Source organism: Lipotes vexillifer, unplaced genomic scaffold, assembly GCF_000442215.2.
Source record: "Lipotes vexillifer unplaced genomic scaffold, Lipotes_vexillifer_v1.1 scaffold680, whole genome shotgun sequence".
NCBI classification, from domain to species: domain Eukaryota; kingdom Metazoa; phylum Chordata; class Mammalia; order Artiodactyla; family Lipotidae; genus Lipotes; species Lipotes vexillifer.
In genome coordinates this window covers 1,081,492-1,105,577 of record NW_006780838.1, presented here as the reverse complement: position 1 = coordinate 1,105,577, position 24,086 = coordinate 1,081,492, and the positions used below count along the sequence as shown (strand labels likewise).

General features: G+C 37.2%; 1 protein-coding gene across 2 annotated transcripts in view; it reads left to right on the top strand.

Annotated features, from left to right (window-relative positions):
* The window catches only part of PAFAH1B1 (platelet activating factor acetylhydrolase 1b regulatory subunit 1), an 82,962-nt gene that overhangs the window by 2,062 nt on the left and 56,814 nt on the right, over nt 1-24,086 (top strand). The window lies entirely within an intron of this gene.

The window sequence follows — 24,086 nt, the reverse complement described above, 5'->3', positions numbered from 1 at the left end:
GGCCCCCCCCCCCCCTTTCCTTAAGAGGCAGTCGGGAGAGAATAAAGATATTACTGATGTTCCGACCTTTACTTTAACACACAATCCTTGAGATTTATAACGTTTTAACGGCTAAACAATTTGTGCCATTTTTGGTAATTCTATTTTTGTTGGGAGGTGGGATCGTTTTGTGTGAATTTCATTTTGAGGCTAGGGCGGAGGAGACAGTGCTTGGGCCTTTCATACCAGTAATGTCATCCCTCCCCTTTTGCCACAGTAGTATTTGCTTGATTTTTTTTCTTTCTTTTTTTCTGCAGCAAGCTTGATTGCTGCAGAGTCCAGTCTTTTAATCGGGAAAATTTCCTGGTTGGGTATGTCGGTAGTGATATAATGTTGAATATATTAAAAGCTGTTACTTAAAAAATTCTGATTTGGGTCTAAGGCATAAGCTAGCTTTTAATCTCTCATGGGTATCTTTCAGGACACAGTTTTGCAAAATAATTGGCAGTTGCAAATTGCAGTTTTTATTAAAGCAGAAGAGTAATCTGTGTTTAGGATGATTTATTCTTTCATGTTCTATTATAAATGATCATTGTTTGGATTGTTCACAAGGGGAGGATCTCCTAAATGAAACAAAGCTGTTATTTTTATAAATCAGAATGGAACTTAATTTTTCACAAAATATTTCTGTATATCTTGATTTTGATGGAGTTAACCCTATTTCGGTGCCTCTCCCACACCTTTTTTAAAAATGGGCTAATATTTGTGGTTGCTGTGAACAGCCATTGAGCCGAGGAGACTGGGTGGAGTAAGAGAGCAGAAGCTGTGAAATGCTAGATTGCCCTTTCATAGCATTTTTCTCTTGCTTATGTTTTGTAAGGTTATTTGATGCTAATTGGTACTACAACAAAGGCGTTCCTCTGTAGTAAATCTTAAAATCTCGTGTTTTTAGTTTCCACCTTTTTTGCAAGGTGGGTATTGAATGATTGAAGTAAAAAGCAATGTCCCTGCTCTAAAGCAAATACTTATTGTCTCTATGTATCTGTATGTATACATACACACACACATATATATACACACTTCTTAATGTTTTTTATTGTTTTAGTTAAGTAAGTGTAGATTAACGAATGCCAGAAATATTTGGCAAAAAATAGTAGTAGGAATATTGCAAAAATCTAATGAGAACATTGCAGATGTTTTCTTTAACTTTAGTTTGCATTAAAACAGTAAATCTGTGATTTCTAAATAATGAACATCAAAGTGAGTAAGAAAGGATAAGATAATTTGTGTTAAATGCTCTTTATATAGACCCTTTCTCTTGTGTTGTCCTTTGGGAGAGACCTTTCAGTAAGGTACTACCGTAAGAGAGGGTAGGTCATTTTAATGTCTTGTATCAAGTATTCATGTGAATAGATGTTCTCAGAAGAATATCAAATTCATGTTGTAAATGTGATTTTGATGGGCCTTATGACTTTGTCAGTGTATGATATATTTTTACATTTTTGTTATTTTTAATGTGATTAGAAAGTAGAAGGGTTCATGTGGTGAGGAATGAGGTTAGTATGATAATTCACTGTTATGTGTCTAACATATCCCCACCCCTAGTATTTGCAGCTATAAAAGCATACTAAGAGCTGAGATTTTTCAGTAGATTATTAGTTGATTAGGAGTTTAAAATAATTTGACTTAAGTAAGAGGGCTTTTACTTACAAATGTGTATCTATGTGTGTTTCTGGTACATGTGGCAGAATCTTTAGCTTAATTTGGAGAGCAGTTTTTAAAATTCTTCATAATGCTATACTTATAAAACTTATAATGAGATTGGGATGGGTTAATTTTTTAGTAGACTTACTTGGTATCTTTTTTTCCAGTTACAATTCCTCTGGTATATAAAAGATTTAGAGATGTTTTCTGGAAGGGAAAAATAAGTATCTGATAATTTTTGGTTTTCCAGCTAGAATATCCGTGTTTCATTGTCTATATTTTTTCAGTGTAAATGTTGCTCCCTCTTATGCAATAAATAATACTGTATATATGACTTTACCTTAGGGCTCATATTTTCAGTGTCCAAGAAAAAATAGGACCTTACTTTTTGTTTACCTGTGGTTCATATTATTCAGAATTTGTCATCTTAATCTCAGTAGGTAAGCCATAGAAACTGTGGCAGTTGTCAGCATTAGGATGGAGATATCTTTAAAAACAAATCCAAAACAAAATCTTAGGGCAATCAGAGTGAATTTTCCAATTCTTCCCATTGAGTTCTAAAGCAGTGAGTCATGCACTCTTTTGCCAAAGGGACTTGAGGCTCAGTTGGTTTTAAACCACGCCTGTCATGTCCGCTGTGGTCCTAGAAGAGATTTTTTTACTTGGTTGGAAGTTTCTGTTGTGAAAATATTTCATTATGATGGGTAATCTGTTTTATGCACTTTAGAGAGAAATAGTTAAAGTGGGAATTCTTTGCCACTTTTACTATACAACTTTTTTCTACTTTAAAAGCTGCTCTATTTAAAATAAAACTAAACAAAAACAAGCAAACAAAAAAACTGATGATATAGGGACTTCTGAAAAGAAAAAGTAAACCTATTCTCCTGAAGATGCTTAGCTGTAGAATGAATCTTAGTTGCTGAAGTCCAAATGTTTTGAGAAATCTGTATTTCATGAAGAAAGATGCCATATTACATAAGCGTAACAGGTAACTGCAGTGAAGGCTTTTTGAATTATTTTAGCTTTGTTGCTGGTTTGATATGGCATGTTGGCTAGTCATTTAAGTGGAACCTTAGTTTAACTTCTGCTGTGTGTATAATTTTTAACCTTGCCACGGCAGTTACAAATTTTAATTGATATTGGTGAAATGCTTTATAGTCATTGGATGCAGGTATCATAAGGGCTTATTATTATGATTTATTGTTTTCTCTTTAAAAGTTGGTGGCTTTTAGTTGAAACTTACCTATTTAGGATTGATTTGTGAATTTGTCAAGGATACTTCTGGAAAAGTATCCTCTAAAGTTATTGTCATCTAACATTGTTGTAAACCTTTTCCTAGAACTTTGTAAATATATTGAACATGGCATTTCATTTGTTCTATCAGCTGCTTTTTGGGATAGAATAGTGTTTTTTATGGATGAGAGAACTAAAATTCAGAGAATTTCTTTTCCCAAGGTCACTTGTTGGGTTAGTAGCTAGAATGAGGTAAATATTGTAGTCAGTGAATCACTTGGGTATCGCCTTGCATGATCAAACAAACATTCCTTTTTCTTTTGACAAAATGGACTCTTTAAATAAGTATTTTTATGTTTGTTAATTTCTTTTCTAAAATGGTGAAAACTGGTGGCATTTATTGCCTGCATCATTTAAATTGGCATTTATTAACATGGTCTTATATTGTAACTATTTTGCTTGCATAAGGCATTTGAATAGGGACTTGCAGAAAATGCCTAATACTGCTTTATAGCAATATTAATAAGTAAATAAATACTTGCTGCATACATACAAGTAGTAGTAATAATATCAGTAAATCAATATTAAGTCTATTTAAATACATACAAGTGGTATTAATAAGTAAATAAATACTTTTTGCATTTGATTGAATATGGGGTTATGTGAAAGGAAATGAGATACCCTATAGTTCTTTGTAGTGGCTAACTTCCAGTGATCTCTCTGGAATTAAGGTGAAGGAGGGAAAAGTGTTCATACTTCCTTTACAGAGATTTTATGTTGTCCCAGGAACAGGGTCATACTTATGACATAGTTGTTTCAGGGCCACAAAACTCTCACCTATAAGAAATGAATTAACCCAACTGGATAAATTTCATTTGCGTTTCTGTTCTTTGCATTTTGATTAGCTGGTCCTTGAGCGCTTATGTGCTGACAAGAATTACTGACAGTTAACTGAGGCTGTTAAGAAATTTTCTGAGAGACTGTCTTTTGATAACAGTGAAATTAAGAATCTGGGAAATTTTTAAGGAATTTAATTGAAAGCTTACGTTATTAAGGATTTGCATGTTGTGGATTAATTCACTTTTAATCTGTGGCAAAGATAAAAGGATATGTTTTATGATTTTAGTATTTTGTATGCATAAGGCATATATTTTATCTTTTCATCTTCCCTTCCATAGTTGTTTTTATTTTATCAAAAATATGCTGACTGCAGAAGAAGGGAAAGTGAAGATAAAAGAGTCAATTTTATTGGGAATTCCTTGGCGGTCCAGTGGTTAGGACTCTGCGCTTTCATTACCGGGGACCGACCTGGGTTCGATCCCTGGTGGGGGAACTAAGATCCAACAAGCCATGTGATGTGGCCAAAAAAAAAGACAAAAAAAAAAAAAAAAAAAAAAAGATTCAATTGTATTGATTATTATTATTATTTTTGGTTAACTTATTTTTTAAGGGTGGGAAAAAGCTATACATTTAACATTATCAGAGAAAAATAAAGCTGTTGACTAAAACCAAAAATGAGTATTTTAGATTATAATCCTAACTCCACAATTTATCAGCTATGAGCCTTGAGCAATTAGCCTCAGTTTCCTAATCTATAAATGGATAACATTGACAGTATGTAACTCATAGGGTGGTTGCTGTTATTGGATAAAAAGCCTGTAAACCCTTCAGTAGATATTTTTTATTGTTAGAGACTTTTTTTAAGGAAGAGAATTAACATACAATTTAATCATAAATAAGCAGTTATTAATACATTAATATAGCTCTTATACTTTTAAATGTATTTCTTAAGAATTAGTATTAGGGATTCTTTCCCCTTTACCCATTATGTGTATCTGAAACCAGAGATGGCTTCAGAGTTTCTTAGTAGGGCAAGAAGTGCTATGTAAATCAATGCTAAATGGACTAATTCCTTTTTTTAATATAAAATTATATTGCTCATAAGCATGTTATTTAAACTGCAGAGTACATTTATATCTTTATTTTTTAATTTTTTATTTTTTTGTGGTACGCGGGCCTCTCACTGTTGTGGCCTCTCCTGCCGCGGAGTACAGGCTCCGGACGTGCAGGCTCAGCGGCCATGGCTCACGGCCCCAGCCGCTCCGCGGCACGCGGGATCCTCCCGGACCGGGGCACGAACCCGCGTCCCGCGTCCCGCGTCCCGCGTCCCCTGCATCGGCAGGCGGACTCTCAACGACTGCGCCACCAGGGAAGCCCTATAACTTTATTTTAAGAAAAATTTTGTTTGTACTTTTAAATATTAATTTAAATAATCCCAAACAGTTTTTCCTGTTTTTCTTTCCAAAGAAACCTTTCTATTTTGGAATAGTTTTAGATTTGTAGTCAAGTTGTAAAGATAGTGCAGAGAGTTCTTGTGTATACCCTGCACCCAATTTCCTCCATTGTTAACATCTTACATTTCTGTGCTACATTTGTGAATCTTGGTATTTACTGTTACCTAAACTCCAGACTTTATTTGGATTTCACTGTTTTTCCATTAATGGCCTCTTTCTGTTGCAGATTTAATCCAGGGTACCACGTTGCATTTGGCTGTCTTTTATCCTCACTCTCCTCTGGTCTGTGATAGTTTCTCAGTCTTTCCTTGTTTTTCGTGACTTTTACAGTCTTGAGGAGTCCTGGTCAGGTATTCTGTAAAATGTCCTCCACACTGGGTTTGTCTGGTGTTTTTTCATGATTAGATGGGTTATGGGTTTTTGGAAAAAATACCACAGAGGTGAAGTGCACTTGTCATCACATCATGTCAGAGGCTACATGATATACCATCACTTGGTTAACGTAGTGTTTGCCAGTTTTCTCATAAAGTTATTATTTTACCTTTCTCTTACTTTATCCTTTGGAATTGACTCCAGTTCCATGTCGGCGGTGTGTGTGTGTGTGTGGGAGAGTGTCTGTTCACATATGTTATTTGGAATTCTTCTGTAAGGTGGATTCACCTCCTCTTCCCCATTTATTAAAACAATTTACATCTTTATTTTAACTATCAGGAAAATTTTGTTTAGAATTTTAAATATTATTAATTTAAATAACCCCCAATTTTTTCTAGCTTTTTAAAAATACTGAATATTTTAACAGTGGTTTGGAGAATAAAGATCCGAGAAAGCCTTTGAAGGCGCTATGTTTAAGTGAATTATATATCCGTCTAGAAATTACTCTGAGAGTAAAGTTCAGTGTTGGGATTTTAGAGAAGAGCTCCACATTTGGGGGCTTGTTTGGAGGGAGACTGCTGTAATCTGAGAAGCAAAGCAAATAGGGTATCTTATTCATTGGTGCTGTGCTAGTATTTGAATCCTCCTTGTTCTTCCCTTTCCCTCAAACAGCTTGTAAATACTGCAGCAGAAAAGAAAGTATTTTTGACCAATTGGACTCTTATTTTAAAAACAGAACTGGTAGATCTGTGTTCTGAAAGATATTTGTTTTACCCTAAGGAGAATTTATAACTTGAGTGCAAGGTAATTCTTGAGAATTGCAGTTATTACAGTTCTTTCAGTTGTTTTTGTATCTTGCCCTTCCATTGTATCACTTGTATAGAAAATATCACTGGGCTTCTACTTTTTTTTTTTTGCGGTACGCGGGCCTCTCGCTGTTGTGGCCTCTCCCATTGTGGAGCACAGGCTCTGGACGCGCAGGCTCAGCGGCCATGGCTCACGGGCCCAGCCGCTCCGCGGCATGTGGGATCCTCCCGGACCGGGGCACGAACCCGTGTCCCCTGCATCGGCAGGCGGACTCTCAACCACTGCGCCACCAGGGAAGCCCCTGGGCTTCTACTTTTAAAAAAACTTATTCAGTACCATTACATATTTTTGTTTCTCTTTTAAATTTTCATCAATTTTTCTGTCCAGCAAACATTTATTTAGATATATTGTATTCTAAGCATTGGGGATACAAACATGATTGTCAGCCCTTGCCCTCAAAGATCTTAAAATTTATGAACACATATTTAACATGCAAAGGTAGCATAATAGTGCAATAATCAAAATATGTACTTGGTGAGATGAGGGCCCAAAGTTTTCTCTTTTTTAAAAATATTTATTTTGGTTACACCAGGTCTTAGTTGCAGCACGCAGGATCTTTAGTTGTGTTGTGCGGACTTCTTAGTTGCAGCATGCGTGCGAGATCTAGTTCCCCAACCAGGGATCGAGCCCCGGCCCTCTGCATTGGGAGTGAGGAGTGTTACCCATTGGACCACCAGGGAAGTCCTGAGGGCGCAAAGTTTTCAAGGAGGTCTTCACAAAGATGTTGGTTAAACATTTTTGAAGAAATCTTGTCATGTTGTTTGGGGAGTAATTTGTACCTAGTCTCATAAGTACACCTTGATTAGTGAGGGAAGTTACATGTAGCTGTAGTTCAGTATGGCTGGAGTGATTGGTGAGTATAGAGGAGTGAGAACATTACCCTGATCTGGCCTGTGAAGTGGGTTGCCACATGGGCCATCTTCGTTTGCAGACTTCATCTTAAACTCATGCAATAAAAAGCAATAAAAATTCCGTGGTGGGGGGCACCAGGGATATCTGCATTGCCAGTAAGCTTCCTAGTTGAGAAGCTTACTGAAACCAGTTTTTACCCTTGAGGTGCCAGAGGATGATTTTAAGTTATGATAAGTGACATCATTAGATTTTCCTTTTAAAAAGGCAACTGTCAGCATTGTGGAAGATGCAGCTGTGGAGTGGATGGAGGTAGATAGACTTGTGGAGACTATTTAAGAGGCAGTGCAGGTTGAAAGAATGGATTCGAAAGGGATTGAGTATGTATAAATTAGTAACCAGTTTGATATGGGAAGTAAGAGAAACAAGGAATGAGGAAGGTGAAGAATTGAGGTGTTTTTTGTTTTGGGCTGTTGAGCAGATATGGGTGTTCGGAAGGAGCAAGAAAGTTGAGGAGAACCAAGGTTGGAGGAAGTGTTTTTGGTTGTTGTTTATGTGTGTTTTAACAGGATAACCGTTAGGTGTATTGGAGACTTGAATTCTAAGATATTTGGTGTTTTCATGTTTTATATGTCTACCAGTGTAATTAATAGTAGAACATTTTTGTTTATTATTTCTTATGATGCATTAAAAATTCATTTTTTCATCAGTGTGTTCAATGCACTCTGTTATAAGAACTGTGCTGAGGTGCTAGAAAGTACTCCAGACAGGGGACAGCAGCAGTAAAATCATAAAGGTCACAAAATGAGGAGAGGGAAGGCATGCATTACAAGGTGCTCAGTGTTACTGGAGTTTGAGCAAAGTGGGGCTTGGTTAGAAATAAGACTTGAAATGTGGGAAGGGACCAGATACTAATCAAAGACCTTATAAACTGTGTTAAAGCATGTGGACTTCAGGAAATAGGGAGGCAGCATAGTGCAGTGAATAAAGGCCCCAATTGTGGAGCCCAGATGCCTGTGTTCAACTCTGCTGCTTACATAGCTGTGTTACATTACACACACACACACACACACACACACACACACACACGCAATATAAAAGCTCGTTATTTAAATTCTCATAGGTAATTGTGAGGAGTAAATGAACACTTCTAAAACATTTAAAGCAGTGACTAGCATATAGTAAGTGCTATTTAAATATTTGTTAAATAAAAAATAGGGAGCCAATGAAGGGTTGTTTTTAAGTAAGGAAGAGATATGGTCGGATTGTATTTTAAATAGATGATTCTGGGGCTGACTAGAAGATAGATGTTAATAGGCCAAGGCTAGGTTTAAGAAGACCTGTTGAAATTGGTCCAGTCCAGGTGAGAGATGATGGTGTGAACTGTGGTAGTACTGTTAAGGGTAGACAGAGAATAATTCAACAAATATTGAGGCGGTAAACTTGGCAGATCCAGGTAATTGATTGAATATAGGAGAAGAAAGAAAAGAGTCAAGGTTGATTCCCACATAAGATATTATTTCTAACATTTTTAAAGCAGTATTCATTTCAAGTACTTTGGATCTTAGATGTCCTCTATGCTAGTTATATTTGAGGCTTTGATGTATATTATGATGCTTCCATAAAAATGAGAACTAATGGCCTGAGATAGTTTTTAATTTCTTTAAATGTATAGGCCTTTGCTATTTTTCTCAATAGGTGGAGAGAAATTTCTCTTTCAAGATCCACTGTTACGTGGAAAACTCTCATTTAGCCCACGTCCAAAGAGCTAGAAAGCTTAAATATTGATTTTTTATGTTTTTATATTATAACTTTATATTAAGATTTGTGATTATAAAAATATAGTACCATAGTAATGCTGTAAAAATTTGAAGTGACTACTGAATCATTAGAGGTTAAAATTTGTTAATTCTATTATATCTAATTTTTCCATTGTTTATTCATATATGGTAAATAACTTTGATAGGCAGAATATTCATCACCTGTTCATCGTTCCTTTGATAAATCTTAACTCCCCAAATCTAGATTTGTCAAATTTTAAGAATATTTTTTCTTGCCATTCAGTTTTATAAAAAGGGGAAAACTTGGTTGAAGTTAGAACTTTCTTGAATTTGAATTTTCTCTAGATTCTTAATGAAATAATTAAATGGATAGGAAATTCAGTGTCCTTATATAGTATTTTAAATCTGGGTCCTGGGTTGTAGTAGTGTACATAGTGTATGATATCTGTCAATTACGCTATTGCAGGGCTCATCAAATCTCCCCACTAAAGACAGTTGAGAGGGATGATATTTAAACTGAATCTTGAATGAATAATTGGAGTGGACATGGGAGAAGGTCATTTGAGGTAGAGGGAAGAGCAACATATACAGGTACGAAAGCATGAAAAACTATTATGGGTATGCTGGAAAGTAGTTTGCAGAGGTCATTGTAGGGTACATGTGAATATGAGGCTGGAAGGGTACATATGAGCCAGATTGATAGAATTTACAAATTCTGTGTGGTTTGTAGGCAATTTGGAAGACACAATTTTAAGCAAGGTGAGCATTATGATCAGGTGTATTTAGGTAGTTTATGTAGGTGGCAGTGAGGAATACAGATGGGAGTTTGAAGGTCACTTAGGAGGCCTTTTCAGGAAAGAATGATTAGTGCTTGAAATAAGACAGTGACAATGAAGGTTGTTGATTGGAGAAAGGCTTAGGAGGTAGAATTGTGAATGAGTAGTGTGTGATGAGGAGAGGGAAGTATTAGAAGACATCTCAGATTTGTGGCTTGGATGTCTGGGTGGAATTGAGAAACTGGGCGTCATTAGCCATCCATAGTAGAGATTAAGAGGAGGAATTATGTGTGGGATATTACGTAAAGTGCCAGATTAATTTTCCTGAACCACGGTTCTCAAGTCACTTTCTTGCCAAAAACCCATTGCCAGGTTTTTACTATATTTAATCAGCTTTGTATATGAATAAATGCAAAGGGTACCTTACTAGAAACATGGTATTTAATAGATGTTTGTTTAATCCTAAATGGACACTCAGGGTCTTTTCTTTGGTGTCCTAGCTCACTTGCTTATTCTTTTTCTTCTTGCCTGTCATGTATCCGATGATTCAGCCTTATGAAGGTACTTTCTGTTCCTTATGGCATTTTCACTCTTTACCGCTCCCTCCCTTCTCTTTTTCTCTGTGTATATTCTGACCTATGTATCCTTCAAATCTGCATACCAGGTTCTCCTTTTCCAGGCAACCTTCCCTAATTATTTTTTTTTAACCTGAAAGAAATTTTCTTTGAATTCATAATCTTAAGGTATCTACTATTTTTGTCTCTTATTATAGCTTATATAAAACTTTATCTGATATATCAAGTGAGTTAATGTATTTAAAGAGCCTAGAACATACCTTGCACATAGTACTCAGTAAATGGTGGTTGTTATTATGGTGATGTTAAGATGATTAAAACAAATTGATGTAATAGTAATAGGGCAGTCTGCCTTTACCTTCTGCCTTCTTGTGATGGCAAAACTGATTCGTTCTCTGTCCTTGGACACTAGGAAAGCAGTGTCTCTTTTACATTGATAATGTATGTAGAAGTGCAAAAGGTACTGTGCCGTATCATCTTCAAAGTGAAGTTATTCTCTTTGTACATCTTCACTATTCTAGAACTCTACTGAGGGAAGTAAAATGGTAGACAAGCCCTTAACACTGATTATCTTGTTAAGCTTCACCACAGTTGTTTGAGTAGGTGGTGGTGTTAGCTCCAGTTATATGTGGGCAAACAGGCTTAGGAAGTTTGAAGATTGCCCGAGGTCAGTTTGTAGGTGGCCGAGTTGATATTTGAACTTCCACTATTTGACTCCAAAATTCTACACAGTAGGACCTCAAAAGTGTAGGATTTATTCCTTCATTGCTTTCATATCATTTACATATTCAGCTTGTTTTAAGAGGCCTATCATGGGACCTATACATAGGAAAGTACTTTTTGTTTTTTCTTCTAAATTTTATTTTACATATTTATAGTTTGTTTATTTTTGTTATGGAATATGTCAACCATGCAGGAGAAGTACCTGCAGTAATATAACAAAATATCCACATAACTACTACCTAAATTAACAGATGTTAACATTTTATCATATTTGCTTTAGAGTTTTTGTGGAGTTTTTGTTTGTTTTTTAAAGAAATATGGCATTACAGTTAGAGTTGATATCCTCTTTCTAATCCTACTCCCCTCCCTCCCTGTTCCCAGTGGTAAAGTTCCTCCTAAAGTTTGTATATATTCTTTTGTTCTGTTTTTATACTTTTACTATACATATATGTATCCATAAACAATGTACAATAATGCTTAGCGTTTACATGAATGTTATACTGTATACTATTCTACAACTTGTTTTTTTTACCTAAAAAATGTTTTCTAGATGTATTGGTATATGTAGATCTACTTTATTATGTTAAAGAATTTCTTATATATGATTATGCTATAGTTTATACCTACAGTACAGAAATAGGCCTTTAGATTGTTTTCAGATTTTCACTATTACAGACAGTGCTGCAGTGAACATGGGAAAGTTATCTGTAGATAAGATGATAAAATTTGTTTTTTGTTTTTTCATTGCAGAGTTTATCTTAAGGTTAATTAAATATTTGTTCTTTAGTAATTTTTATGCTTTGAATTGAATAAATAGAATGAATAATATTGTTGACATTGATTTTAGACCATAAATTCCTAAATTTTGTTCCACTTTCCTCAGTCTGTTCAACTGTTCAAAAACCTGTGTTTAACTCAGTATTGAGCCAGGAGTTGCACACTGGCGGCCTGTAGGACAAACTAAGTGTAAATGCTTGGCCTTGTATCGTTAAAATTTTTTTGAGTCAATATTTTAGAGTTAGGTATTTTGTGTAAAGTCTCTATTTTTGGATTATCCTGAAAAATTAGAAGCATTGGCAACAGTGGGGCCCACATTTTCCCATGGCAACAGTTGGCCTAAGCTGAGTCACAGCTGCCCTCCCTTATGTTTTTTATTTATTAAAAAAAAATTATTTATTTGGTTATGCTGGGTCTTAGTTGCAGCAGGAGGGCTCCTTAGTTGTGGCATGTGAACACTGCATTGGGAGTGTGGAGTCTTACTACTGCTCCACCAGGGAACTCCCACAGCTGCCCTCCTTTAGATGGGCATAAGCTCTCCAGGAAAACAAGTTCTTACCACTTCCTGTTACTGTTTATTATTGCCCTTGCACTGTTGTTTATAGTGAAGAAATACTTTTCTATTGATGTTTTTATAAAAAATTGGGGGAAAGTGTAGCTAGACAACTGCAATATTCAAGAAAAGTAGAACAGCATATTTCTCTGGAAGTGAAGAATATTGTAATATGATTAATATGCAAACAAAATGAGTCTTGTATGGAAAGATCACAGCCTTTCCTGCTTCACTGGTTTATATTACCTGCATTGTTTTGAGTTTGTGATCTCTGCATTTTGTGCACATAGCTGTGAGGGCTGCCACATAGTGAAGTTGAAGATCAAAAGGATATGAGGATGGTTTGTAAATCGTGAAGTTTTGTGCGAATGCAAGATATTTACCTGTTCTTTTAGCTGTTACATACACCCTTGTTCCAGAAAGATTTTAAGTAGAGAGGTTGAAACTGGTTTAATCTTCTCAGCCATCCTACCTTTCAGCACTGTATTTATTAAGTACCTTTTTCAGAGGCTACAAATGGATGGTCGAGGATTTGGATCAAAAATGTGTTTTGTCTGCTCAGTGTTTTTGTTTTTAATTCGACTTACTTTAAAAACCCAGTTCTACCACTGTTGCCTTATTTCTAGCTGATTCATACTTTTCCCTGCCTAGTCTCTGTAAGTATTTGATTTGTAACCTATTTAAGGCAATATATAAAGATGTATAAACTAAAAAACACCACAAATTAAAAACAAAGAGAAAGAAGAAACGAAAACAAAGGGTAAGGATAAAATGGAATGAGAGTCTAGGCCAAAAAAGGTCTATCACAATGGTCTTGTTGCAGGCAGAGAGCACGGATTTGACTCTGAGCTTTTCTATGAGGTGGCGTTTTTCGTAAGGTTCTTAAGATAAAAATAAACAGTTCAGAAAGGTAACTAACTTGATACTATCAGACTATAATTTCTCATAGGGGTCCTCATAAAGAGGATTATGTGTAATTATCATTTCTCTCATCAACATCTCTAAGGTAGATGGATGTCTAGTATTTAACAGCACTCAATATGGGAAGATCAACCACATCACATGAGAGTCAGTCTGAATGAGTGGGTAGATTGTCCTTTGGTGTCTGACCAATGGATATAGTTTCCCTCAATCCAGTTGTTGATATTTATTGAGATTAAGCTCCTTGACAAGTACCTAAAGTGCAGGTGTTCCATATATCAAACACAGACCATTCATATGTAGGATTTAAATATTTTTGTGAAAACTTAGTTTTACCCAAATAAAACTGTGGGAGTGCTTGAAGGTTAAGATTCTTCTTAGAATCTGCTACATTCCTGTCTTGTTTGAAGGTGGACAGAGCAGTATTCTTCCAGAGTATACAAAACTGGTAAAGTCATTAAGAAATAGATTTAAAGAAAAAGGGGGTCAGTACACAGCTCTGTTTCATGCTGCTGGAAATTAATGCTTCAGCAGACCATTCCTGTGAAAATGGACTCTTGGTGGTTTTTAGCATAGATTAAATGTAAGGAGGTATTGTTTTTATTTATGTTTATAATAGATATGGTCTATTCTCTCAAGAAACATATTAATATGTGGCTCTGCCCCTTCTCTCTTTACATGTGCTCGATTCCCCAAGTAAGATTTTTTTGTTCAGCCCTACTGGGACTCAGTTTTTTATGTTGTTACCTTCACTACTGAATCTCTTGAATTCAGTGTTTATACCACTCTGTTTTCTTACTGATGACTGCCCTTTGTATTTCTCAGTTTGCCGTATGTAGCCTCAACTTTTTAGCAATACTGTATTTTTCAGCTGCTTAAAATAATTTTACATTTGGTTATTTTGTATTCATGTTATATTCAACATATTATTTTCCCTTCCTCTAAAACCTGCCTCAAAAAACTGCCAGTCATTTCCATCTTTAGCCTTTCAGTTTATAAAGCTGACTCAGTCAGTCCTGGGCTCATGTTATATACTTTATCACCTCCTTTCCTTTTTCCACTCTCCCATTTTACTCTAACTAGATTGTACATTCTCTTAGGGGGGTGGATTGCATTTTATTCACCTTTATTTATAGTAAAACCTCATAACACAGAGCCTAGCAGAATAGTCAATGAATGAATTAAAGGATATGTATATATAGCTCACATCTTCAACCATATTGTAAGTTTCTTATGGACAGGGACTTTCTCTCAGCAGTGCTTTTAAGTCACATGTAGTTTTCCATAGATGAGACACTTAAGTTACATGGGACACAGATATATGTTGTTCGATTTGAATACTTGGCACTTGGTAGAGCCTCAGTAAATAAATTGAATAACTGACACTGAGAATGTAGTTATTTCTCATTATTTGTTTCAGTGGAGGCAAGCATTGGTGTGGATAGTAGTAAACTAGAAATCAGTTCATTTGAGAGACGATGGAAATTTTCCAGTTGGATTGTCACAACACCTGGACAGTGGCTTTGGTTGTAAACGGGATCCACCGTTAGGACCAAGATCATATCCTTGAGAACGCCATCTTTAAGACCAAGAGCAAGTAGCAGTAGACCAGGTCAAAAAAAAATTGCACTCTTGCATAATTGCCGTTTGACTCTAAAGCTCTTTTTTTCCCAAATCATTCTCACTGCTTCCATTCTAGTCCAGGCCTCTTTTATCTTCTAATTGTAGCCTTCCCTTGTTCTAATATCTCCTATACCTCTCCAAAAAAATCACCACGAAACATCAATTTTAGAACATTTCACCCTTGCTTAAGAATTGCAGTGATTTCTGCATTGTTATAATTCCTTTGGGCTATCTGCATTAATATGCACCATAACTTGTACTTAAAAAAAAAAAGGTACACAGAACACTATGTTTTCTGTTATTGTTTGTATGCTCAGAAGTATTGGTAAGCTTTTTTCCTCTGATTTTTAAGGCAGTGGATTTGTGTGTGTGACTTAGTTTTGATTTTAAAAAAAAAGATATACAGGCTGTAGCTATGTTTGTCTAATTGTCACTTGAAAATGTAGCCTTTGTAAGCAAAAACCAAAGAGTAATATGCATTGTAGAAGGTTAAAAGGCCTTTAAGTTTTAAAGTTTCAGTATTAAGTTTGAGACAGTCAGATGATTTTCTACAGGATTTTTAAATTGGTATACTTTGTCTGACATATATTAATTAGTGTTAAATCTTTTAAAAGAAAAAAATTACATCGAAACAAACTCCAAGCAGCTGGACTTTGAATGTATTTTATTGCCCATGTTTCAGAATTTGATTTTCGGGAATTTTAAAAAAGAAGGCTGAGAATAAAGTGATATAGTGCATCTTTAGTTCTGTGAACATGGTAAATCTTTATCTCAGTTTTACTGTGATTCCTGTAGCAGACATTTAGAAACACTTTACTCCGTACCTACTGTGTGTTAATTACCATGCTATTTGGTAGAGATATAATGAGGAGTATGTCAGGGTTGCAGCTTTGGAGGAGTGTTGTTGAGGAGACATCAAGGCAGATAATTACTGTGTGCCGTGAGAAGTGTTAAATATATGTATGTACAAAGAACTATAAAATCACAGAGGAGCGAGTTACTCTGCTTAATTTTTTTGTCAAAACTATGTAAATAAATCCCACAAATTCTATTTTTGCTAGCTGCTGAGAGCTTGCTAATGGTGTTTAAGCACCATTGATAAGCATTAGGTTGAACCTGTGTAATTGCCATTATTGGCAATTTTATATGGTTTAACTCTAATAGTATTTCAGTATGGCAATTAAAACAAGAAAATGAAACATGCTTGATGTCTTTTGCCAATACTGTTTGACAGTTGTTAGATAATTGATATTTTATTAAAATAAAGCTTTGAATATTGAATAAATGTGCCATTTTTGGAAAACATTTTTTTTGTTTGTTTGTTTTTTTGTTTTTTTGCAGTACACGGGCCTCTCACTGTTGTGGCCTCTCCCGTTGCGGGGCACAGGCTCCGGACGCGCAGGCTCAGTGGCCATGGCTCACGGGCCCAGCCGCTCCGCGGCATGTGGGATCTTCCGGGACTGGGGCACGAACCCGCGTCCCCTGCATTGGCAGGCGGACTCTCAACCACTGTGCCACCAGGGAAGCCCTGGAAAACATTTTTTAAAGCTCATTTGATTTCTCTTTTTTAAAAGATAATATATGAAAGAATTTTAGTAACTATAAATTGCTGTGTAGTTATTTTATAATTGCTTGTAACCATGGAAATATAGTTATTTGATTTGGAAAGTTTTGCTTTCATAGCTTGACTCCGTACAAACATCTGTTGGGTGCTAGGTACTGTACCCGGCACTAGAGAGGCAAAGAAACTCAGTTCAGTGTTTGCCCCAAGGAGATCAGTCTGGTACTAGAGACAGCATGTATATAGTTACAAAGATTGTGGGAGGCAGCACAGGGTAGAATCAGTGATTTTTCAAATTTATTTTAACAGTGGAAACTTTTCCAAAGAGCTTTTATGCAGAAATCCAATATATAAACAAATAAAAAACAGAATCCTGCCTATTTGACCTCCTCTCTGTCCTCATTCCTACTGTTTGAAACCATTGGTGTGGAAGTCAGAGACAAATCGGGTTTGCATTCTGGCCCTGCCACTGTTTAGCTGTTTGACCTTGAATACATGCTCTAACCTGAGTGAACTTGTTTCCTCAACTGTTAAATAAGTATATTAGTCTTTTTGCTGGGTGTTGTAAGAATTCAACATTGCAGGAAAAGGGCCCAGCATATAAAGTCATTCAGTAAATGATAGCTATTAGGATTATATGTACATGACATAGTGAGATTAAAGAAGAGTAGGGAGTAGGCTAGCTAAGGAGGTCTTCACAGAGGTGGTGATGCGCTGCCTTCAGGCTGAATCTTTTGTATTTATTTATTTATTTATTTTGGCTGCGCCGGGCGTTAGTTGAGGCATGTGGATTTCTTAGTTGTGGTATGGGTATGCGGGATCTAGTTCCCCTACCAGCGATTGAACCCGGGCCCCCTGCATTGGGAGCGTGGAGTCTCACGCACTGGACCACCAGGGAAGTCCCCTCCAGGCTGAATCTTGAAGGGAAATGGAAAATTGCAATTGCAAAACATATGGGTGAGAGGCATGCACCCAAAGTGAAATATATCCATAATGAAGACTTCGGTATGTGGAATGCTGCCTCATTATCCCTTTCTGGAGATAAATGGCCTCACCTGAGTTCTACATAGCTTTTCCTTACATTCTTTGATTCACACTTTAGTATTAGGCTGGGTTAAGCCAGGGTGAGAGTCGCTGACTTTCCTTGGTTAATTAAATTGACTACTTAACTAAAGGAAAAAGTACTCTATACCTGAATTTGTAAGCCGTGTCTTCGTTATAATGTAATGATGATTTATAGACAAAGTCCTTCCTAACTGCAGTTGCATTAGTGTACTGAAAATTAGGATCCCTGTGTCCTCCTTTGAGGTCTTAATATAGATCTTTGTAAATGTTTACTTCAGTAGGTAGGTAAGGGTTTTTTTTTTGCCTGAGATTCAGATATATGAGACTACTGCTGTGGATAAATTGCAGGTGGATGTATTTACTTTGGATTTTGAGAAAGAGAACTAGCAAATTAGTTTCTAGAAAAAGCTGATGAAACATCACTGGATGCATTTTCTACCTCAACAATGATTTTTCTTTTTTAATTTTAAAATTTTATTATTTTAAAAAATGTTTATTTTATTTCTTTATTTTTTGGCTACGTATTTTTTGGTCTCAGTTGTGGCACGTGGGCTTCTCTCTAGTTGTGGTGTGCAGGCTCTCTAGTTGAGGCACACGGGGTCAGTAGTTGCGGCTCATGGGCTTAGTTGCCCCGCGGCACATCGGATCTTAGTTTCCTGACCAGGGATTGGTCCCCTTCATTGGAAGGTGGATTCTTAACCACTGGACCACCAGGGAAGTCCCCTGATTTTTCTTTTTTATAACAATCAGATTTTAGGCAAAACATTTCAGTGTGATAGGCTAACAAATGGAGGTGTATTAAACAAAATAGAGAAGATATGGAAATATCTTTCTTAGTGTCTTTCTCCTTTGTGTGTGGGGTGTGTGTGTGTGTAAAATCATATAGCACTTACTGTTCTAAATGTATCAACTCATTTAATCTGCCTGACAACCCTATGAAAGAGATATTACTGTTATTAAAAATAGACTGTATCAGATAACTTCATTTGTCTAGATAAGGGGGCTTGCCATGCTATGGCTGGCAAGCCAAATTCTGCCTTCTACTTTTTTTTTTTAATGATGAGAGATTATGTCTATTTATTTATTATTTTTGGCTGCACTGGGTCTTCGCTTCTGCGCGTGGGCTTTATCTAGTTGCGGCGAGCGGGAGCTACTCTTCATTGTGGTGCGCGGGCTTCTCATTGCAGTGGCTTCTCTTGTTGCGGAGCATGGGCTCTAGGCACACAGGCTTCAGTAGTTGTGGCACGCGGCCTCAGTAGTAGCACGCAGGCTCTAGAGCGCAGGCTCAGTAGTTGTGGCACATGGGCTTAGTTGCTCTGCGGCATGTGGGATCTTTCTGGACCAGGCAGGGCTTGAATCCACGTCCCCTACATTGGCAAGTGGATTCTTAACCACCGTGCCTTCATGCTAAGAGTGATTTTTAGTGGTTGGAAAGAAGCAAAATAATATTTTGTAAAAATTTTTATACAATTTATTTTCTAAAATAATTTCAAATTTTAATTTTTTTTTTTTTTTTTTCTTGCGTTATGCGGGCCTCTCACTGTTGTGGCCTCTCCCATTTGCGGAGCACAGGCTCCGGACGCGCAGGCTCAGTGGCCATGGCTCACGGGCCCAGCCGCTCCGCGGCATGTGGGATCTTCCCGAAACGGGGCACGAACCCGCGTCTCCTGCATCGGCAGGCGGACTCTCAAGCACTGCGCCACCAGGGAAGCCCTCAAATTTTAATTTTATAAATCAATAATAATTTATTTAAAAGTTACATGAAATTGAAATTTCATTGTCCATAAAGTTTTATTGAAACAGAGACCCACATATTCCACATACATTATTTATTGTTGCTAATTTCTTGCTACAGAAACCATAAGGTCCAAAAACTTAAAATATTTACTATGTGGCCCTTTATAGAAAGTTTGCTGACCTCTGGTGTAGATAGGAAAGGAGATAGAATCCAGACAAAAAGCAACAAAATAATATAGTTACAAAAGAATATGTCTTTATTAGAACATACCAGGAATATGAGGACTACACAGAGTTGTATGATGAACAAGCCAGCAGTATTTTCTTGAAGAATTAAAAAAAAATCTTTAATAATAGCTTAACTGTAATGAAAAATGCTTAGTTATTTCAAAGTGTTGTATTGACCTCTTTTTCCTGTTAATATAAAATTTCTCCTCCAGATACATCTGAAGGGCTTTGTAAATATTTCTTTGAATTTGGGTGACAGTTGTTGCAGTTACCATTGAAATCTGAGTACCTTGGCCTCCTGATTTGATTTTTGCCCTTGGAACACAGATGAGTTCTGACACTTGATTCCTCAATTTCCCCTTCTTTATAATTTTGCTTTTGGCCCTTTAGGACTGGCTGTAGTCTGTAATGTTGAGTATATGGTTCTCTGCTAAGGATGTGTATCAAAATCATCTGGAGAAAATTTTAAAATTTAGATGGCGTCTCAGAATCTCTGAGGATAAGGTCTAGCCAAGATTATTTTCAGGATGTTTCTCAGGGGGTTCTAACGTACACTCCTGGTTAAAATCCATAGTTACTTCCTTCAACTATTTTAGTAAATCCTATTTGAAAAAAATACATATGTGGCATTTATTGTTCTGTGTCCCAGAGGTGTTTTTCAACCTAAAGAATCATTGCCTAAATTTATGTATACTCACAGAGGTCATCAGCATCAGTTTGGTAAATTCATTTTCTCTTTTGATGTCACTCAATAGAATAGTAGAATACAAGTTGGAATTCACATTAGAGAGCAAGTAGTATAATTTAGTATTCTTCATTTTTATGAGATATTTATTTGGCATCATAGAATCCCAGTGAATCTGGAAATAATGGATTTAATGAGGTAGAACACAATTTATATGAGACTCAGTATTTTTAGAAGGAATAGTTCATTTTGTTTTATCAGTAGTTCTATCAGGCTGTATGTCTGTAAAACAACTGTTTAAATAGTAGATCTTTTCCTCTTGTTTTCATTTAAGTGTATTTTGACACCAGAGTGAAGTTAAAAGAAAAAAGTGACCTGCAACCTCTAAAAGCATACTAAAACAACAAATGTTTGTCTTTTTTCATATTCTATTTCACTGTTTATAGGCATACACAGTTGTATCACACAGAAAACTGAGATAGAAAGCACTAGAAAGCGATATACAATAAAATCTAAGCAGGTCAGTCAGAATTCCATTTCTTAGGAACCATCAGGTGTTCCAAATGGCTTCATGCCTTAAGTCAAAGAAGAGAGGGATTTTAATCAACAGAGAAACGATCTTTGGAACTTCCCTGGTGGTGCAGTGGTTAAGAGTCCACCTGCCAGTGCGGGGGACACGGGTTCGATCCATGGTCCGGGTGGATCCCACACGCCGTGGAGCAGCTGAGTCTGTGTGCCACAACTACTGAGCCTGTGCTCTAGAGCCCGCGAGCCACAACTACTGAAGTCTGTGCGCCTGGAGCCCATGCTCCACAGCAGGAGAAGCTACCTCAATGAGAAGCCCACGCACCACAACAAAGAGTAGCCCCTGCTTGCCGCAACTAGAGAAAGCCCACATGCAGCAACGAAGACCCAATGTAGTCAAAAAATAAATAAGAGGGCTTCCCTGGTGCAGTGGTTGAGAGTCCGCCTGCCGGTGCAGGGGACACAGCTTCGTGCCCCGGTCCAGGAAGATCCCACATGCCGTGGAGCGGCTGGGCCCGTGAGCCATGGCCGCTGAGCCTGCGCGTCCGGAGCCTGTGCTCCGCAACGGGAGAGGCCACGACAGTGAAAGGCCCGCGTACTGCAAATAAATAAGTAAATAAATAAATAAGAAAAAAAAGCGATCTTTGAGCACCCATCAACAGGTGAACACTGCTGGAGTGAAGATTATATCTAGCATGAGTTTGATGGGTGTGCTGTGAGAATGAGGAGGCATCCTGATTAATGTCCATAAAGGGAAAGCCAAGAATGATGAGGTAGACCGGCCAAGAATGATGAGGTAGACCGGCCAAGAAAAAGAAACAAGGAGAGGAAAGAGAAGAGCTGAAAGGTCAACAGTAATGAGATGGCACTTGTAAGTTGCAATGGTAGTGAATATCAAAAATTTAGTGGAGAGAGTGATGAAGAAACAGAGGATAGGAGAGTTCTCAGTTATCTGTTTTGTACCTCAGTAGTAGCCCTTTGTTCAGGACATCTCTCTTGTCAGTTTTAAGTGGGACTCAGTATTTTACATTTGATAACCCTTGAAGGCATTGATTTACCTGGAGAGTATCCAGGGAGTAGGGTTCGAGCAGTATGAGGGGTGAAGAGTATTCATTCCAGTAGAGTTTAGTGATAGGCTAAGGCTATAATAATAAAGGCTGCTATATTATTATAACAGAACTGAGGGTTTGGGGGCGCTTTATTAGGGTTCTCCAGCAAAACAGAACCAATAGGATTTACGTATAAATTTAAAAGGAAAAAGTGACCACAGTCAATCGCCGGGAGAGGGAGAGAAAGGGGAGGGAGAGATTTTAAGAAATTGGCTCATGTGGTTGTGAAGGTTGGTAAGTCCAAAATTTGCAGGGTCAGCTGGCTGGCTGGTGAGCCAGGGAAGAGTTGATATTGCAGCTCCACATCCAAAGGCATCTCGGGGATGTTAAGTCTTTCTCTTAAGGCCTTCAACAGATTGGATGAGGCCCACCCACATTATGGAGGGTCATCTGCTTTACTCAGAGTCTACTGATTGAAATGTTCATCTTGTCTTAAAAATACTTTATCTCCTTTCTTCAGATTTATAATCTAAAGCTGTAGAGCATCTATTTGCAACACTTGCCTTTAATATTAAGAGTTACTAGACTTGAGATTGGTAGGAGTAATTCTCAGTAGAAAAGGTGATATCTTAATCATTGGTCCAAGGCTAATTGAAAAATGCAAAGTATTTTGGATGAGTGACTTAAATCTTGCAAAATGAGATATGGTAGTCAGTTGTAACTAATAGGAAAGTGAGGAAATGGTGCAGCTGTTGGAAGAATTTTACTTTTTCAAAAAGTGAACTATGCCTGAGCTTAGTCTGTCCCTCAATTATGAACCAACCTGGTCTTTTTTTGCTTTAGTTTTTGTTACTGCCTGCCAATAGCAGGTCCTTGTGAATCATGGACCTCCAAGCTGAAGGAGAATAAGAACAAGTAGACATTAAAGCCTAGGTATTTGAGGGACTTCCCTGGTGGTCCAGTGGTTAAGACTCCGTGCTCCCAGTGCAGGCGGCCTGGGTTTGATCCCTGGTTAGCAAACTAGATCCCGCCTGCCGCAACTAAGACCCAGTGCGGCCAAATAACTAAATAAATTAAACAAACAAACAAAAAACCTAGGTATTTGATTAAAAACGTTCAGTGATCTAACATTTTCAGATTGTGAGGATAAGGGAAATCTGACTTCTTCATGTTAATTGTTCACACAGACCACAGGATACTGCAGGACAATTAAATGTTGTCGTTACTTTCGTCATCTTATTTGTTATTAGAAAACAATTTCAGAACTCTAGAAGCTTATCTCTGTAGGTGGGAGAGTGAGGAAATGACAAAAATTGATTTAAGGAAATGAAGTTACTCTCGGGGATACTTTGTTGTCTGATGTAATCTTACAGAATTAAACTGTAAATTTAAAAATTTAAGTTTGGGGTATTTTTCAGAATATGCAATGCATTGATTTCATAGGTAAGTGTACCTTTTTTTTTTTCCCATTATTTGACTGCATTGCAGTATGGCACTAATGACGTAGTTTTAAACATTGTTTTTACCTAGAGTAATAGTCAAAGTCAAATATTGAGAACTTAGAGAAACCTGTAACCTCATGTCTGATGCCGTGATAAGGAGCATCATCTGAAGTGATGAAGAATTTGCTGGCACACCCAAAATACCCACCACTATTTACACAGATGAGTCTGTACAGTGAGGACTGTGCAAATCAAAACATATGTGTATGTTCTGTTGGGTTAGTTGTACGGAAATCAGAATGATTTGGATGGTGCAGACAATTTGGGGATGGTGAGAGGAAGAGAAGACAGCACAAGTGAAAAAACATTTCTCATCCAGGGGCCAGGACCATGTTTGGGGAGTTGACTGCTTCAGTTTTCATTTCTCATGAAGCACACAGTTTATGAAGAAACAGGAGATTCTATTTAACTCTAGAAAACTAGTATGGGGGCTTCCCTGGTGGCGTAGTGGTTGGGAGTCCGCCTGCCGGTGCAGGGGACATGGGTTCGTGCCCCGGTCTGGGAAGATCCCACATGCCGTGGAGCGGCTGGGCCCGTGAGCCATGGCCGCTGAGCCTGCGCGTCCAGAGCCTGTGCTCCGCAACGGGAGAGGCCACAACAGTGAGAGGCCCGCGTTCCGCAAAAAAAAAAAAAAGAAAACTAGTATGAAAAGGTACTCAGTAATTCTTCTGCCTTGCCTCATTGCTGTATCTGGAATATATTATTTG